Raw genomic sequence first — 19,723 nt, 5'->3', positions numbered from 1 at the left:
GGGCTTCCCAACTGTTCCCTCAGCAGCCACTGTCACTGGGCTCGTCACAGGGGTGGAAGCCTGGACTGGCCAAGGACAGGATGATGGGCACAGCACAGGGGTGGAACCAACACTCTCCCATGCACGTCCACATCAGGGTCCACTCCCTCACTGGCCTGAACCCAGGCATTTGGGAATCTGTATTTTCTGGCTCAGGAGGAGAAACAAAGGAGTTCAAGTTCCAAATACCAGTGTGCCCTGAAGCAGACAGCGTACTCTCTCTGGACAAAATCTCTTCCTCTGTAAAACCAGGAGATGGGACCAGCTGCTCCACAAGGTCTCGTAACACTGGTGACTCCATAATTCACAGACTCTATACAACATGAGTGTGCAATTCGCTACCAGGCAAGGAACCAGTAGGGCACTACCAAATTGGACACGGAGTTGAAATTTAACTGCCACCAGGGGCAGCACTGGTCAAACAAAAGCATTCAAATCTGGATCCTGGCTCCTGTTTTCTATTTCTGTCTGGGAGGCCCTGCTGGGGGCTGTTATGTAACAGACTGTCCAGCTGCTAGCTCCTTCTGTGCTCTTTCCCTGCACTTGGCACTAATCTCAAACTGACCATTCCCTTGGTGCCCTTTTTTGTAACCTTTAAACATCTGCATCTCACCTTTTTAACTAACTGTAAGCTCCTAGAAGTCCAGCTGGGTGGGTTACACAAGACTGCATACACAGTGCAGAGAATATTCTGGCATCCTGCTAGTAAAAATACACAGTAACAAAATCAGCTAACATTTGAGTGCCTACTATGTGCCAGGGATTATTCTAAAAGTTTTACAACCCTATGAGGTACATAATATTACCATCTTGTGTTCTGTAGATGTGGAAACAGAAAGAGGCAGTCTTCCTTGCTGAGGTCACACAGTTAATAAAGGCAAAGTGCTGACAGTGTCTCACAATGATTTCTTGAATGAATATACCTAGATCCAGACCTAGACAACAGGTGGGGCTGCGTGCCTCTGGCATCAGACAGACCTGGGTCCAAACTCCAGCTCAGCAATTTACTAGCTATTCCTTTAGATAGGCTGATTGAACCTTTCTGTGCCTCAGTTTCTTCATCTGTAAAAGGGGATAACAACATCTACCCTGTGGAGTTATTCTGAAAATCAGACACAAAACCCATAAAAGAACCTAGTGTCGCACCCAGTCTACTCATTTACTTGCGTATTTATTAAGTTGCTACTTAGGGAAAGGCTTTGTGTTGGGTGGTGGGAAAACAGAAGAAAGCATGATCCCTCTGCCATCAAGCTGCTGCCAGTCTACCGATCACATAAACAAAAAGAGTATATACCACGTGGGAAGGCCAATGTTATACACAGGAGATACGTAGATATGTATGTAGATATATCTATATATCTATATATAGATGTATAATGAATACATGCACACACACACACACACACACACACACACACACACGCCTCATATTTGCAAAGGAAAAGATAAACTCAAAACTACCTATGGAGCGGAAAACAGGGTATAAGGAGCAAGGATAGAAGCTGGAGTTCTTTGAATACAACTTTTTTGATAGATTTGAATTTGAAACTAAGTAAATATATAATTACAAACATGAATTTAAAAGCAACCCCTAAAAAGTGAGAGCAAAGTGAGGCAAATGAGCCCAATAACCACACAGACAGAAACTACCTCAAATGACTTGAAGACACAAAGTAACTGTCTTAAAGTGAAATATATCCAGACCAAAACACAAGACAAAACAACCAAACAACCATTTACAACCTTAAACTGGTTTGGTGGTAGTGTTGGTATTGTTATTCTGTGACTGTAAATTATGGCAAAAGGCAAAATAGGTAATTATATTGGTATAACTGAGAACCAGGATTTTTGAACGGGAGAAAAGAGATACAGACGTAAGACATAATGATGTAAAAAACTGATTGAATTAAGTAAAATTCCACAATCCTGAATTTGAGTTGGAAATATCATAAGTAATCCATGATGTGTTTTATCTTTTTAAAAAATCTGTTTCTAACTCTGTCCACTGAAGAAGGCTAGACACGACGACTAACTGGGTAGCAGTGAGCATCCATTACAAGAACGTGGTCCTGAAACATCGTTTCCCTCTATATAGAACTAGACCCTTTGCACTTGTTGGATGAGCACTGGGTGTTATATGTAAGTAATGAATCACTAAATTCTACTCCTGAAAAAAAATTTTAATAATAAATTTTTTAAAAAGGAAATCCTACTGAAAAAAAAGGAACTAGAGCCCTTTGAAAAATGTCTGATTCAAAGATTGGAGCAAAAAACAAAAAAACGAGGATTGGACAATGTACACAATGAGCCTGATTTGTGATATTAGAAAGAAAGGAAAGAGGGGATGACTACCACAGTGTGTCAAAAAGACTCAGACACCAACATAAGAGGCTGGCTTTGGCCAAAGATGGGTCTACTTGAGCATCAGTAAAAACAGTAACTGTAATGGATGGAAACATCATATGTTTACAAACAGGAGTTCATAACAGTAAGATAAAGAGGAAAAGAGAGAGAAAAACTTCATTCATCACCCTTGGAGAAGGCTAGGGAACCAGTTCTTTATTTTTGAAAAATAAAGGGAAAGAATTGAGCCTTTTCCTGCCTTTGCTGAATGAACTGTATTTCAGGGTCACCAAATATCTGATGAGGGGAGTTTCTTTTCATAGATATATGCCAGCGAACAAATAGAGAAGAAATGATAGAATTCACTCTTCACAACTCCTAGAAAATGGAACTAGACAGTGATCAGGAAAACAGAAACAACCACGCATTATGTACCCCCAATGGAAATACAAAACACAACCTGTGAGACAGTCTTGCAAGAATCTAATCTGAATCTCAATCTGATCAAACCTCTAGATCTAACTATCAGGGAACACAGGGACAGAGGAATAGGTTGTATACCACACGGATGCAGCCAGTAAAATCAGGGTGTTGAAACAAATCTATAGTGCACATAACCTGGTTTTTTCAACAAAGACATTACAAAAAAAGAGATGGAGAAGAAATTTCAGAAGGTAAAGAAAACCAAGAGATGTGTCAACCAACTTCAATGCGTGGACATTATTTGGGTCCTTATTCAAGTGTAGAAAGGAAAAAATAAGACTCCTACTTAAAAGAGTTGGGAAAATTTGAACACAATGGATAGTTGATGATATTAAGGAATTACTATTAACATTCTAGATTTGAGGAGGACACTGTGATAATGTTTTTAAAGGAAGACCTTATATTTTACAGACACACTGAAATGTTTAAAGATGAAATGACATTACAGCTGGGATTTACATCATAATAATCCAGAGAATCGGGTACAGGTAGAGAAGAATGAGATTGATCATGAGTCAATAACTGTTGAAGCTAAGTGACAAGGACATGCGTTTCCCTTTCTACTTTTGTTTTTTCCCCTTCCTACTTTTATATACATTTGCAGTTAGGAAGCTGTATGTATTTACGTATTATATACATTACATGCCATAATTATAATGCAATATTTTATAGACACACATGAATACAGAAAAGGGGCTGCTGGGGACCTCAGTCAGTTAAGTGGCTGACTTCGGCTCAGGTCGTGATCTCAGTTTGTGAGTTCGAGCCCCAGGTAGGGCTCTGTGCTGACAGCTCAGAGCCTGGAGCCTGCTTTAGATTCTGTGTCTCCCTCTCTGCCCCTCCCCGGCTCACATTCTGTGTGTGTCTCTCTCAAAAAAAAAAAAAATTAAAAAAAGAAAAAGAAATAATCCACCTTTCTTCACTACCTATGTTGCTACCAACCATAGACCTAAGTCACCATCAATTGTTACCTGAATTACTACAGTGGCCTCTTAACTGGTGTCTTTGCCTCCACCCTCGCCCCCCTGCAGTCTGCTAAACTAAGAGCAACAAGTTTCTAAGGAATAAGGCAAATTATGTTACTCTTCTGCTTAAAATCTTCCATTGGTTTCCCACCCCACTTAGAGTAAAAATCAAAGTTCTTGCAATGGCCTGCATGGCTCTGTAAGTGGAGTTCTGCACACCCTCCAGCTTTATCTCCAACGTCTCTTTCCCTGTCTCTTTGCTGCAGCCACACTGCACCTCTGTTCAACATAGAGCTGTCTCAGGGCCTGGGTACTTACTATTCCACTCTTCCCCCAGATATGCACCTGGCGTGCTTCCTCACTTCCTACAGGTCTCTGCTTAAATGTTCTTTTGTTTCAGAGAGACTTTCTAGATCACCCTAAATAAAGTAGCACTCCCAATCTCCATATTCTAATTTATTTTTCCTCCTGGTATGTGTGTGTGTATATATATATATATTTTTTTTTCTGTCTCTGCCTACTAGAAAAGGAGCTCCATAAAAGGATAGACATAGTTTTTGGGGACACCGTTATTTCCCAAAGTGTCTGGCTTAATGAACATGTTAATTTTGTTTTTAATTTCTGAACTATCAACTAGTCAGCAATATTTCACTGAGTGTTGAGCACAGGGTAGTGAGGTAGGTAGGAAACACGCTATGGAATGCTTGTATGCCCCTTTAAGACACTTGAATTTTGTCATGTAGGTGATGGGGAGCCTCAAATTATATATAACAGGCCTTCAAATTTTAGTGATAGACCTCCTTACCACTTTTGTTATTATCTTTAAAGAAACACATGTGATTTGGTGTTTCTATGGTATATACATTAGAAGGTCTATCACCTTCTAAAGCTGAACCACTATACTTCTAGTTAGTCACTTAAGATAGATGTTTCCTCCTGGATTAGAATAAAATGTCCCTGCATAAAGAGATATGGACATACACAAATAAGGCCATCATTTGCCCACAAGGTTCTGTGAATTAAAAAAGCCCCAAGGGCATTAGCAGCTTGGGGTGGGAGTAGTTATTTGGAAAGACTCTGTTCAAGAATCAACAAAACTCTGTTGATTGACTGCAAAAGCCCCAGTGGCAACAAAGGTTTTATGTCAAAAATGGGTGAATACAAAGAGATCTGAGCGGAACCTTGTCTCCTCCTCCTGTTCCTACAGGCAGACACCAAATCCATCCCACCTTGTACAAACCCACAGCTGGCTAGCGCCTTCGTTGAGGCCACCTCCATCCCCAGCCTGTGTCCTACTAAGCAGTCTCCCTACTGCCAGTCTGGAACCCTTTCAGTCCTCTCCAGAGAGACATCATTAAAACATAAACTTAATCTTATCACAGCCCTTCTTAGAAACTTGTAGGTGCTCCAGGAAACAGCAGCTCGAATGACCTGGGAGCTTCATACAGTCTCACCTCCTACATTCCTCCCTAATTCTCCAGCTCCTTGCTCTAGTCCCAGGAATCCACATGCGGTTCTCCAAATAGCCCATTCTCTGGCTTTCTTCTGAACACTGTACATGCTTTTAGAGATTCCCTGTGCTGTCATGAGAGTATTTTGCTGTCTTCTCTCCGGCAACAACTCTGCATATTTTACATTTTGTGTTTTATCCCAAAAAAAGCCATTCTAAGAGACCTCACATGATTTACCACCTTGCCAGAGGCTGTCAGCCTTAAGGGTTTTGTAGTCTATGTTCTCCTAGTTCTAGCGTCAAACATGATTGCACCTTACACTTGCAGTCTTCCTGTCTGCCTAGAAAATTTTGCAAGTATGATCTCATCTGGGAGTCTTCTTTTAGGTCATGCAGTTCCCGTCTCTTCCTCAGTGCTGCCTGCACAAGTGGCAGCCTTGTCTTACCCAGCATCATGGCCACCCTCAGACCTCTGGTGAAGCCCAAGAGGATCAAGAAGTTCATCTGGCACCAGTCAGACCCATATCTCAAAATTAAGTGCAACTATGGAAACCCAGAGGCACTGGCGATAGAGTGAACAGAAGATTCAAAGGCTGGATCTTGATGCCCAACATTGGTTATGGGAGCCACAAGAAGAAAAAGCACATGCTGCCCAGTGGCTTCCAGAAGTTCCTAGTCCACAACATCAAGGACTTGAAGTGCTGCTGATGTGCAACAAATCTTACAGTACAGAGACTGCTCACAATGTTTCCTCCAAGAACCGCAAAGCCACTGTGGAAAGAGCAGCCCAGCAGGCCATCAGAGTCACCAACCCCAATGCCAGGCTGCACAGCAAATAAAATGAATAGACAGCTTATGTGCACATCGTATTTATATTAATAAAACCACAGGCACCTGGGTGGCTCAGTCGGTTAAGCACCTGACTTCGCTTAGGTCATGATCTCACAGTTCATGGGTTCGTGCCTGGTGTCAGGCTCTGTGCTGGCAGCTCGGAGCCTGGAGCCTGCTTCCGATTCTGTGTCTCCCTTTCTCTGCCCCTCACGCACTCACATTCTCTCTCTCTCTCTCTCTCTCTCTCTCTCTCTCTCTCTCAAAAATAAGTAGACATTAAAAAAACTGTATTAATAAAACCATAAAACTACCAAAAAAATAAAATAAAATAAAAAATAAAATGCCATGTAAACAATCAACAAATCCATAATAATGATTCTCCAGGCTCTGCCTTTAATGTGGTATCAATATTAAAGACCGAAGCTTTGGAAAAATCATATAGTCCTGAGGAATTCTAGACCCAGGAACATTATAGAAAGTGTTATCAAGGTTAGTATGGAACAGAATTTGCAGTTATTTCCTTAAAACATTTGAAGCAATATTCATGGAGAAAAGAAATCCTTAAGCCATTGTTCTAAAAGTGGCACTGATGTTTTTTAAGATTTTAAAGCTACATTTTTTTTTTAGAAGTTGTGCCTATAAACACAACATCTGGTTTGTAGTCCTGATTCTGTCACCTGCTAGCTATGCTGTGACTTTGGGCAAGTCACTTACCCCTTTGAGCCTCATTCTCCCCAGCCACAAAATGAAAATAATTATACTCAGCAAACAAGGCAGTTGTAAAAATAAAGTAAAATGATGTCTGTGGAAGCCCTTCATCAACCAAAAATAAGGCATTGATGGTTTATACTCATGGACAATGCCAAAGAGCAATGCGATTAGAAGATAGAGCTCTTCCCAGAACATCAGTTCTCCACCTACGAGTCCATTTATTTCACCAAGCTGTTATTTTTATTGTTATTGGAAGTACATCAAAAGGATTTCTGCTGAGCCTAGGCAAACAGTAAGTCTAGAATGTACTATCAAATTCCCACAATTAATTACTGGGATTGTGGAGGGCTTTTGCTCGCTTTTTTGCTTAAGAACTCTTCGGTATGTTACAAACCTTAATACGAATGACTGAATTAACATTATGTTAAGAACCTAAGTGCCCAAACTGGAACCATGTGCAAATCTGCTAGCAATGGATGGACTGCTGCCAGTTGATGCACATCTGTGAGGCTCTAGTCACTGTAAATAAAAGAATCTGCCATTGTTTTCAGAGCAGCTCAGCACCTCTGCCAATAGAACACCCTTTGAGTACGCTCCACTTTTCTATAAGTCACAAGTTTAAGGCTCTGGTGTAATCATCTGATTTTCCATCCTTTACAGGCTTGAGTGCATTTTTAAAGCAAAGGGCGATCCAAGTATTTTTATGAACCACTGCTAGTATCAAAAACATCACTGCTTTCTATGTTCAAAGCCCCTGGGAGATCCCTAAAGAATTCAGAAAGGAACACTGCCAATGTAACTACCTCCAAAGGTGAGTTCAATGAAGCAAAAACGAACAACACTTCATCAAGGAAACTGCTGATCACTCTTCCGAAGATACCTAAGGAAAGTAAAATTTGACAAGCACGATCGCATTTACCCCAACATCACTGAGGATACTCTCCAAAATAGCCATTGACTCTCCCCTGGGGGTGGGTTGGGGGTACCACTGAAAATTAGCTTCTATCTCCCCTTCTGTAACAAACTCTAAAATATATAAGGCTCAAACAAGATCCCAGTTTATTTCTTTGCCTCTGTCTCACTCAGGGCATTTGCTTTTGCTATTCCTCCTTCAGGAACCTCTTTCTGGTTCTTTAAATGATTGTAAGGAATAAATGATTGGTCCTCTCAGACCAACGTGGAGTCAAATCCCAGCCCTACCATAGGTAATAAATCCTGTAATCTCTGCACCTCAGTTTCCTCATGCAAAAGAAAATATCCCAAGGAACACTACTGACATCAAGATGGAGCACAGGAACAACAGCCTTTGCCAATTTGGTCACCAATTTTTTTTTCTTTACTGAGCTCAGACTCAGCAAAAGGATGTAAGACCCATCCCTTCAACATGAGGCTCATAACCTATTTAAAACAACAGTTCCTGCTCAGGTTATAATTAGAAGTACCTGATTATTATGAAGAACATGAGAGGGCTTTATGAAGTGTTAATGAGCAACTCTGCTTTGCCGGGCATCAAAGTGGAGGGCAATGACCTCGGGCCACCAGCACACCACCAGAGGTGGCAGTTTTACCACATATTTGTTATGCAAGCTTGGGGAAGTTACTTCATCTCTCTGAAAATGTGATCTGTAAATTAGGGATTAATAACAGTACTTGTCTCCCAAAATTCCTCTGAGAATTGAAGAAGATAATGCATGTTAAGCATTGACACAAGCATAGCAAATAATTAGTAAGTTTGAATAATTATAGCCATTTTTACCATTGTGACCTCCTCACCAAAGACTGAATTTCAATTTTTCATGAAATCCTGAGAATTTCTCTTAATTCCACTGGGGGAGTCCTGCTTTGTCATCTTTCCTAGAAATGGAACTTCAAAAGCCCGGAAGGGTAGTGGCTTTGGAGTACCAACCTGGGGCCTGTTTTCCTGGAGCTGAAACATGAGGAAAGGGGTGGCAGAGACTGCTATCTGCTAAACCAGTATCTATTTCCCCTTCCCCTTCCTTAGTAATATATTTTAGCTGGTCATGGGGCCTCCCAAAATAAGACTACATTTCCCATGCTTCCCTTTAGCAAGGCGTGACCATGTGATTAAGTTCCACCCAACAGGATGTGAATGGAAGTGAGAATGTAACTTCCAGGGTGTTTCTTAGAGGGAAGACGTAGGCTGGAAAACAAACGTGTTGGTTGGCTATCTTGGAGAAGGAGGAAAAGAGTAATATCCTAAAAAACATAGTAAGACAGACAAGCCTGTGACCCTCATTATTTCATAGAGTAGAGCTGCCATCCCAGATCAGGCTTTTATATTTGCAAGAAATAAGCTTCCATCAGTTTTAGCCATAGTTATGATGGCCTTTGTTACATGCAGCCAAAGCTCTGTCACCTCATAAATATTGTAGAGAGGAAGAATAATGGCAGAATGTGGTGGAGAGTTATGAAATGTGCCTGGCACAAAGTATATGCATGATATTTGCACCATAAGCATTTTTGCCACAGATTTCTTTGTCTCAAGCACTTTTGCTGCAAACATTTTCATCATACAACTAATTGGCCATAAGGCAATTCTGCTGTAAAATATAAAATCATGAAAAATAAAAGACATTCACTTAAAATTACATAATGAAATATGAAAAACAAAAAGACTTCATTGCAAAATACAAAAGAATTGAATGAATTTAAGATGTGTGTAGATTCATGTCAATACTGCGCAAGTAACTGATTTTATTTCGTGGACTACACCTAAGCACTTGCCTTTGAAGTTGTTCATTCATCATTTATACATTTTTTTGCTTGTTGACTCATCTCTTCATTTGACATCACACTGTTTTCTTTTTTTGCTAAAATTTCTTCATTAAGGGAGGTACCCATTTCCCAATATTAGGATGCTTATTTGTAAGCAAGCTTTTTATTGCATTGTGAAAGCCTTCTATACTGTTGTTTGTTTTGGCATACTGTCACAAATCTATTTATAGACATTCCAGAACTCTATGGGAAATGTAGGACCAAAATTCTATGCCACTATATAGACTATTATAAGAGCTAAGAATTATATGATATGAAAATGGGAGTGATGTGTCAATAGAGAAATGAATCCAAACTGTCAACCAGTTTGATGAAAAAGCCAAACTGTCAAACCAAACTGTCAGCCAGTAATTTTTTTGTCTTTTATGGAAAAATTGCCTTATAGCCAATTAGTTATGTGGCAAAAATGTTTGCGGCAGAGATCTCAGTGGAAAATGTAAAAGTAACCCACAGAATAGGTTCTCATAATTACTTGCAGAATTAATCTTTAGGGTTTTAGGCAATCAACTCAAATTTAGAATATTGAGGTCAGTTCCAGAAACAAGAGGACAGTGGTCAGCTGAGGAGTGTCCACAAGACAATGACTAGGGCAATGAAAGGTCAGAAAAACCCATCTCAAGAGGAAAGAGTGTAAGATCAAGAAGGAGAAAGGTAACCCAGAGCAACAGAATTAGATTTCAAGTAACTCAAGTGTAGTAAGTTGAACAGGGCTCCTCTCTTTGCACTCTAGTTTCCTCATCTGTAACAGATAAGACCAGAAAATCATTAAAATACCTTCTGGCCATCCCACAAGGGATCTACAGATTCAAAGGAATTTACATTGTACCACAGGACAGAACTACAACCCACCTGGACACAACACTGTGAAAGTGAAGGACAGATTTCCACTGAACATCAAAAGACAACTTCCTAGGGGTGCCTGGGTGGCTCAATCAGCTAAGTGTCTGACTTGGGCTCGGGTCATGATCTCATGGTTCATGAGTTCAAGACTCACATCGGGGTCTGTACGGTTAGTGCAGAGCCTGTTTGGGATTCTCTCTCCCAGTCTCTATGCCCCTCCCCCCCAAAAAAAATTAAAAAAAAAAACTTTAAAAATTAAATAAAGGGTATTTAACAAGAAAAAAAGACAACTTTCTAGCAATGCTCCTCATCTAGAAATAGAATGGCTGCCTTCCAAAGTCCAAAGTTACCTGACTAGAAGGATTCAACCAGAGAGTAGATAGGTTTCCAGAGGAAGTGCTGAGTTTGGGGAGGACCATGGAGTTAAAACAGACTCAGCTCCTTCTTACAGATTGGTCAGGCCAGTAGGCTTTATAGTAGACGGTCCTGTATCTCAATCCAATTCTGTCACTTACTTGGTTATATGATCCTGGACAAGTTATTTGCCTGTTTTCAAAGTTTATTTATTTTGAGAGAGAGATGGGGGGGGTGCACGAGCAAGTGGGGGAGGGTTAGAGAGAGAAGGAGAGAGAGAATCTTAAGCAGGCTCCTCCCAGTGTGGAGCCCTATGAGCAGCTCAATCTCCTGACAGTGAGATCGAGACCTGAGCAAGTATCAAAAGTTGGCCGCTTAAGCGACTGAGCCACCCAGGTGCCTTAATTCACCTTTTTTTTTTTTTTTTGAGTCTCAGTTTCCTCATTTTAAAAAATGGGAATAGTAAAACATAACTTAAAGTATACTGTAGGAAAAGAGATAATATGGGCAAGCACAGAGCACTGTGTTAGGCCCCCAGCTCTTTATAGCAGTTATCATGAGTATCCCATTAGCTTTAGAAACGGAGGAAGAAAAGAGAAAAATGTGAGGAGTACAGAAGATGGGAGTCAGTCATCCTGGTGGAAGGACCAGTAGGTAGAGGGCTGGTAGAGGGTAGTGGACAGGGCGCATAGTTGCGCAGCCCAAATTAGCCAGGACTTGGTGTGACATGATGTGTCATGCAAGCAGGATCAAACGCAATGCAAAGAGTAGAAGAGGAAGGGCAGCTGGCAGTTGGAGACTCATCAGAAATGGAAAAAGAACTCTTATCCAAGCCTCATCCACCCATCCAAAATTTCTTGATTATCTACAAGCAATTATAAGATGGTAAGAGTATCACAAGATGTTAAACACAGAGTATAATCGGGGCATGGAGGAGAACCATCTGACCCAGAGGTCAGATAAGGGTTCCACAGAAAATTATAGCTAACTTAAGATGGACATTACTGAGGAAAAGGTGTTTGGGGCAAAGGGTAGAAAGAATTCAGGTTGATAATATATTTGAAGAAGGGTGGAGAATCATGAAACCTTTCAAACCTACAAAGCTCCCACATTCTGAGTGACTACAGGACTGCTAATTGTCCTAGTCTAAGGTTCCACAATTATGGCTTCAGATGAAAAAGCAAAATAAAATACATGCTCTGCACACATTTTTAAGAGACTAGTAGTGGAGTGGGTGTGATGTGGTTACAAAAGGCAACAGGAGGGCTCCCTGTTGTGCGCACACACACACACACACACACACACACACGCCCCAAGGAAATATGAGATGGAATGTATCAGCGTCAATATCTTAGCTGTGATATTATGTTACAGTTTTATAAAATATTACCGTTGGGAGAAATAGGCAAAGTTTGCAAGGCTCTCTTTGTATTGTTTCTTACAGCTACATGTGAATCTATAATTATTTCAATACAAATTTCAGTTATGAAAGTAGCAACAGAAAAAGAATATAGTTATATAAAATTGCAGTTACAAAATATCAATTTACTATTGAAACTTTAGCAAAATGCATAAAAAATAAAATGTTGGAATTACTGGTACCCTATGACCCAAATATCCTTTTGTAATATTTTGATCTTGTTCTTTCATTTTTAGACTAGTATACACCCTTACAATGATTTTCCTGTAGGTATATATAAATATATATTTATATATATATATGTGGTTTTATAGCTTAATTAACATAGTTTGCTCCTTGTTAATCCACATATTTTATATTTAAAAGATCTTCCCATTATAGTAAAAATTCCTTAAGCAATTTTGTTTTTAAATTTTTTTATATATTTATTTTTGAGGGGTGGGAAGGGGCAGAAAGAGAGGGAGACAGAGAATCCAAAGCAGGCTCCATGCTGTCAGTGCAATGCCCAATGTGGGTTTTGAACCCACAAACCATGAGATCATGACCTGAGCCAAAGTCAGATGCTCAACTGACTGAGCCACCCAGGCACCCCTAACAATTATGTTTTGATGGTTACTTAGTAATACCATATAGGCATATCATAATTATCTGAACCAATTCCCTTATTTGGAACATTTTAGGCTGTTTTTAGATTTCTCCTATTATAAGTAATTCTACAATAAATTAAATCTGACTGGTTGCTGACATTACTGAGATGAACGAGAACAAGTCCTTAAATACCAAAATGTTGGAATCAGCAAGCATTTTAGAAATCATCTGCCCAAACAGTCCTCCTAAGACAAACACACAGTCACATATAAATCATTTTATAATTATGAAAACTATGTGCCTATTCTCACTTTAGGAAGCAAGGACACAGTACAATTTCAAAAGTTGCTTAGAAAAAAAAAATGAGCCACCAACCTTGCTCTAAATCATTTTTGACCTTGAAGAATAAAGTAGAAAAAGCATAAATGAAGAAATTATAGAGGAAAAAAGTTTCTAAGACTTTGGTACATTCTAGGGGCCCCTTGGTGGCTCAATCAGTTAAGCGTCCAGCTCTTGATTTCGGCTCAGATCATGATCTCACAGTTCGTGAGATATAGCCCCATGCTGGGCTTAGTGCTGAGTGTGGAGCCTGCTTAGGATTCTCTCTTTCTTTCTCTCTCTCTCTCTCTCTCTCTCTCTCTCTCTCTCCCTCTGCCCCTTCCCAGTGCATGCACACTCTTGCTCTCTCTTGCTCATACTTAGTTATAGTTGCCTAGATGCCTGTCTGCACTGATGTTAAAGGAACAATGCGAGGGTCAGTTCTGTTCCTTTTTCATCCTTGAGTAGGGCTTCGCCAACCATGTTGACATGACAAGACAGGTTGCTCACATCCCCTACTGTGGCTACAACCACTGGATGAGAGGTACACAAGTAACACCTGCTAAGCCAACTGGATTCTCCCTCTTGGAATTTAGAGCTTGAGATTCAGAGACAGATGGTCCATAGAGACTGATTGTTTGAATTAGTGATGTATAAACTTGTCATGTTTGGGGTATCCATGTACACAAAGAAGACAGGAAAACTGGTCTACAGAGAGAGAAAGAAGAATGAAGCAAATGTACAGGTGAGGGTAAAACAAGAACCATGAAGCACAAGAAAGAGAGAAGCTGTCAGAAGGCTCTCAGCAAGTAAAGCTGAGTTTCACATCCTGGTCCTGGGACCCAGAAGGTACCCTGTGAATTTTCAACAGCCCCCTTCCGTTGGTTTTCAATTTAGATGTTTTGAAATAAGCTTTTATTACTTGCAACCAAAGACAATTTACTAAGATATGGGTAAGAACTCCAATGCTTTTTCTTCCATCCCTTTATCACTCTATTTTTCCCCTGAAACCCTATTTCCTACCTTATCTAAAATTTAAAAATCCTACCCAATCTTTACACTGACTCTAAATACAACCTAACCAAGGATCCTGTCTCTGCCCTCTCTGAACTCCCTCTTAGAACATTGTTTCTGTGCTTGACACATGTACATGAAAGTTATTCGTATATTTGCCTCATGCTTCATTTAAATCATTTCTTCTCTCCAGACTTCAGGTACCTCACTCTTAAAATGAGTGAACTGTTTGGGGTGCCTGGGTGGTTCAGTTGGTTAAGCATCCAACTTTGGCTCAGGTCATGATCTTGCAATTTGTGAGTTCAAGTCCCGTGTCGGGCTCTGTGCTGACAGCTCAGAGCCTGGAGCCTGCTTTGGATTCTGTGTCTCCCTCTCTCTCTGCCCTCCCTTATTCACGCTCTGTCTCTTAATAATAAATAAATGTTAAAAAAAATTAAATAAAAATTTTTAAAAATGAGTTAACTGTTTGAGACTGGTGGTTGTCAAAGTGGAATCTCCACAGCCTCAGCTTTGGCAGTTATGAGAGAGAGGAGAGTGGTCCCAAGAAAGCAGTGTCCCAGCCTCCCATCCTTACTTTAAAAAGAGTTGCTCTGTTTTCACATATTTCATATATTGGTAGTCTGGGTAATGCTTTATTGAGAAAAGGAATCTAGTACTAATCAAATTTGAAAATCCTAAACTAGATAATCCATAAAGCTCCAAGATTCCAGTAGTAGTAGTAAAATAAATATAACAAAACCAACTAAAATTTTATTGAGCTAGACATTGTTCTAAATACTCAGTTTGCATGATGAGATACCACAACACACCTGTCAGAATGGTTAAAATTAACAACACAAGAAACAACAGGTGTTGGCAAGGATGTGGAAAAAAAGGGAACCTTCTTGCACTGTTGGTGGGAATGCAAACTGGTGCAGCCACTCTGGAGAACAGTACGGAGGTTCCTTAAAAAGTTAAAAAGAGAATTACCCTAAAATCCAGCAATTGCACTACTAGGTAATTACCCAAAGGATACAATAATACAGATTCAAATGGGTACATGCATCCCAATGTTTATAGCAGCATTATCAACAATAGCCAAGCTATGGAGACAGCCCAAATGTCCACTGATTGATGAATGGATAAAGAAGATGTGGTATACATGCAATGGAATATTACTCAGCCACCAAAAAGAATGAAATCTTGCCATTCGCAATGACATGGATGGAGCTAGAGTGTATTATGCTAAGTGAAATTAAGTCAATCAGAAAAAGACAAATCCCATATGAGTTCACCTACATGTTGAATTTAAGAAACAAAACAGATAAACATATGGGGGGGGGGGAAGAAGAGAAGAGAAGGAAACAAACCATGAGAGACTCTTAAAGATAGAGAATAAACTGAGGGTTGATGGAGGGAGTTGGCCATGGGCATGGGCTAGATGGGTGATGGGTACTAAGGAGGGCACGTGTTGTAATGAGCACTAGGTGCTGTATGTAACTGATGAATCACTGAATTCTACTCCTGAAACCAGTACTGCACTGTATGTTAACTAACCAGAATTTAAATAAAAATTTGAGGAAAAAAATACCCAGTTTATCAACATTTTAATCATCACAACAATAAAATGAAGTAGATATTCTTAACCTCATCCTAAAATGAGGACTCAAATCACGTAGATTACAGATGGCAGAGGCAGGAACCTAGGAATCACAGATCCAGATCTGAGTTCTTAAACACAATAATGTCTTCTAAGCTCCTTTAGGGGAGATACTATGGGTTTTGTTTCTTTTTCTTTTTATCTCAGAGCACACTACTTGGGCTAATAGTTACTTTAATAGTGTCTTCTGAATGAATAAATGCTTGAATGAACAAAGGAACTGTATCTTGGATTCTGAAAAAACTGAGACAGGAACTTGAACTCTCTAGGACTTCAGGGGTTTTTAGGGAATAGCCCTAGGCAAAGAACTATTTCACAGCTTAGACCTTTTCCACACCATCTCTCTGAAAAGTGAAGGATCTCCCTGAAGCCAGGAAGAATTCCTTCTAGATACAGTTTAATATGTAGTGCTGAACAGTACCTGATGGGTCCATGGACACATACTTCACCAAGTTCACCATCTTCAACTCATAATCAATATATTCATTTCTTTTGTATGAGGGTTTCTCAGTCATTGCACTATTGGCATTTTGAGCCAGACAATTTTTTGCTGTGGGGAGCTGTCCTGTGCATTGTATGATGTCTAGCAGCCTCTCTACCCACTAGATGCCAGTAACAACCCATCACCCACCCCTGCAAGTGTGACAACTAAAAGTGTCTCTAGGCATTGCCAAATGTCCCATGTTGGGGGAGGTATAAACTAGCCCCTCACTGGGAACCATGTCATTATATGAATTAGCTTTTGTGGAAACACTGGGGAGAAAAAATAAAGATAAAAATAAGCAATGCCTAGTTATACTTAGAACATAAGTGGTAATTTCCTTTCATCCTTAGAAAGTTCCTCATTTCATCCTTACCCCACCACCAACAAAGGAATTCTCCTTAAACTGGGCTATTCTGAGCACCCCATCATGTATCAAGCCTGCGAACTGCCTCAACCAAGAGTTGTAGTAAGAAATACGCTACACATTTATGAGGACTATATGGTGACCAAAAATTGACTCAAAGCTTATAAACAATCCCAATATGAATATAATGAGGAAAATGCTCAGAACCTTGTAGAATGAAGACAGAAACATGATCTACCTTGGAGAAACCCCAGGATAATAAAATACTCCAACATGGTCTTACTTTCTTACTTCACGCCAACATCTTGACACAGCCAACATTTATGAAGCATCTACTATAGGGCACGGAATACACTAGGTACTTTTCTACTCCTTACCCCATCTGATTTTCCTACCAATCTGATAAGAAAGACATTATCTGTTTTGCAGAGGGGCTCAGAGAAGTAAAATGCCTTGCCCAAGGTCACAAAACTCATCAGTGATGTCAAAACTTGAGTCTGAACAAGCACTAACTCCAAACCCAGTGCTGTATTGCAATATTTCACAAGAAAACAAGTAGCCACAGTCAGTGAAGAACAAAGAAGGTAACACCATCGTTTCATTTATACTTTATGCACAGATAAGAGACAAAAGGATATATTTCAAAATGTCAATAGTGGTCACCTACAGAAAACACGCTTACCAGTTATTTTTTCCTTGGTGCTCTTCTGCATTTTCCAAATTGTTTCACTCTAAAAATGTATTACCTATGTAATAAAAAGTAATTAAAACCCAATTCCAATGACAAAAATAACTCAAGGAAGTATCAAAATGTAATGCCAGTTTCAATGAACCATTACCACAATTTCTCACTTATGAGACTGCCAATGATTAAGAAGTTTCATGACAACATTCGGTTTTAACAAGGTTCTGGGGAAACAAGTAGTTGTATATACGTTTAGTAGAAATTTAAGTTAGTAGAATTTTAAGTTAGTACAAAGCTCTTCAGACAGTAACCTGGCAAGATCTATCATAATGTGATGTGTGTGTGTGCTCTTTTTCTTAGCAGCTCTACCTCTAAGAATTTATCCCATGGGTGTACCACATATACCATATACATAAATATATACTCAAAAGATATTTGCTTCCCACCAATAGAATTGGGACAGTGGGTTAAAAGCAGTCATTAGAGAAAATGAGGTATATCCCTAGATACTATTGCACAAAATTATCCAATACATAGTGTTAAGTAAACATCGAGTTCTATAATAGCATGTATGGAAGGGTTCAAGAATATACAGGCATTTATTATGTATGAATATGTATGCAAACATGTGTCAGTGTGCAGGAATCTGCATGTGTCTATGTGGTTGTGTATAAGCTTAAAATGCATAGAAAGTTCTGTAAGTACATAGAAGAAACCATTAATATTAATTATACCTGGAGAGTAAAACTAAAAGGTGGGAAGGAAGGAAATGAACTTTTATTTTCATTTTTATACGACTTACTAAATTGTTTTATAATTTTTCTTCATAAATATGTATCTTGCTGTAAACAAAAATAGAGCTTTTGTTTGGGTTTGGTTTTGCTTTTTAAGAGACAAGAAGCCCAGCTCTCATGCAATGGCCTGAAAACAAAGCAACATATGAAATAGAACTGTCCTCTGTTACAACAGCAAATGATCACAAAACAAGACAGTGTGTGAAAGCCTCCCAGGCTCTGTGTGCCAATGAGGCATAATGGAGACAGTTCTCTCCTGGCACACTGAGAGACAAAGCCAGGCTCCTACCCCATTAGGGGATTTAGTGGCTGGATTTTAATACCAATAATTAAAGTGAAATGCTGCTACACATTTCTCTTTTTTTAAGTTCATTTATTTATTTTGAGAGAGAGAGAGAGCATGTGCAAGTGGGGAAGGGGCAAAGAGAGAGGGAGAGAAAGAATCCCAAGCAGGCTCCACACTACCAGTGCAGAGCCTGATGCAGGGCTCCAACTCACAGAACGGTGGGATCATGACCTGAGCCAAAGTCAGATGCTTAACCAATGGAGCCACCCAGGTGCCCCACTGCTATCCATTTCAAGGCAACCTAAGCCAATTTTCTTAGCAGTTAAAATCCAGTTTTTACCGTTATATTCCTCCAACTTGTCTCCGTTTAAAGTAGCTGATAGATCTTGGCCACAGGGTGCCCAAGACCTCAACTCTCTTCCTCTGCAAATGTGTCACTCTTCAGTATGTTAGAAGACCTGGAGCCTGCTGCTGGTTTAGATGCACATCAGCTCACTGACCTCTACAGAGCTTCCCATCTCTAAAATCTTGTTAATGCCACCGATTTCACTGGGACATTCAACATTCTAAGAACTAAGTAGGATAGAGTATAGAAAAACATGTTGTCAACACTAAGATGCTATGAGAACATTAGTTCATTTGAATTTTAAAAAGTTGACCATTAATGTTGAATAGTAATAGTCACTGATATCATCTCTGGCATATAAATCCTGTCTATAGTCTCGAATACCTATGAAGCTATGAAGGAACCTCAAATCCTTTCTTGATGCAAGCAGACAAAATGGTCTCTTACAAATACAACTCACACTTCACTTGTCCCCCTTCCCTCCCAGCTCACTAAGTGCTGGTTTTAACAGTCACATATCCTTTTGCAGACCTTGGCCCCTCTTCCAGTTCTTTGCATTTGCTGAACCTAGTACTTGAAATGCTCTACATACAGCTCTCGCGCTCTCTCTCTCTCTCTCTCTCTCTCTCTCTCTCTCACTCTGTCTCTTTTTCCTGTTTGTGTCTGTTTCTTCAGATGTCACCTCAAATACTACCTCTTCAGAAAGGCCTTACTGGATCGTGCTCTGTAAATTAGGCTTCCCTCCTCCCCACCACCACCTTGAGTTCTTCTCTCCCTCACTCTAGCCCCTCCGTGGCATTTAGCATACCTTATAATCCTTTATCTTGGGTTACTGGTTTATGGTATGTCTTGTGCTCTACAATATAAGCTCATAAGCACCGAAGTCTTATCTGTCTCGTCCTCCACTGTATCCCCATGGCTACAACAGTGCTGGCATATAACAGGCGGTCAGAAAACATTTATGAAATGAATG

General features: G+C 39.8%; 1 protein-coding gene and 1 pseudogene across 1 annotated transcript in view; one reads left to right on the top strand and one right to left on the bottom strand.

Annotated features, from left to right (window-relative positions):
* The window catches only part of DNAJC6 (DnaJ heat shock protein family (Hsp40) member C6), a 101,976-nt gene that overhangs the window by 70,317 nt on the left and 11,936 nt on the right, over positions 1 to 19,723 (bottom strand).
* On the top strand, positions 3,744 to 6,128 carry LOC122480604 (annotated as a pseudogene).

Source organism: Prionailurus bengalensis, chromosome C1 (genome assembly GCF_016509475.1).
Source record: "Prionailurus bengalensis isolate Pbe53 chromosome C1, Fcat_Pben_1.1_paternal_pri, whole genome shotgun sequence".
NCBI classification, from domain to species: Eukaryota; Metazoa; Chordata; class Mammalia; order Carnivora; family Felidae; genus Prionailurus; species Prionailurus bengalensis.
Note: the sequence above shows the minus strand (reverse complement) of the source record. Positions and strands in the feature narration are given on the sequence as shown.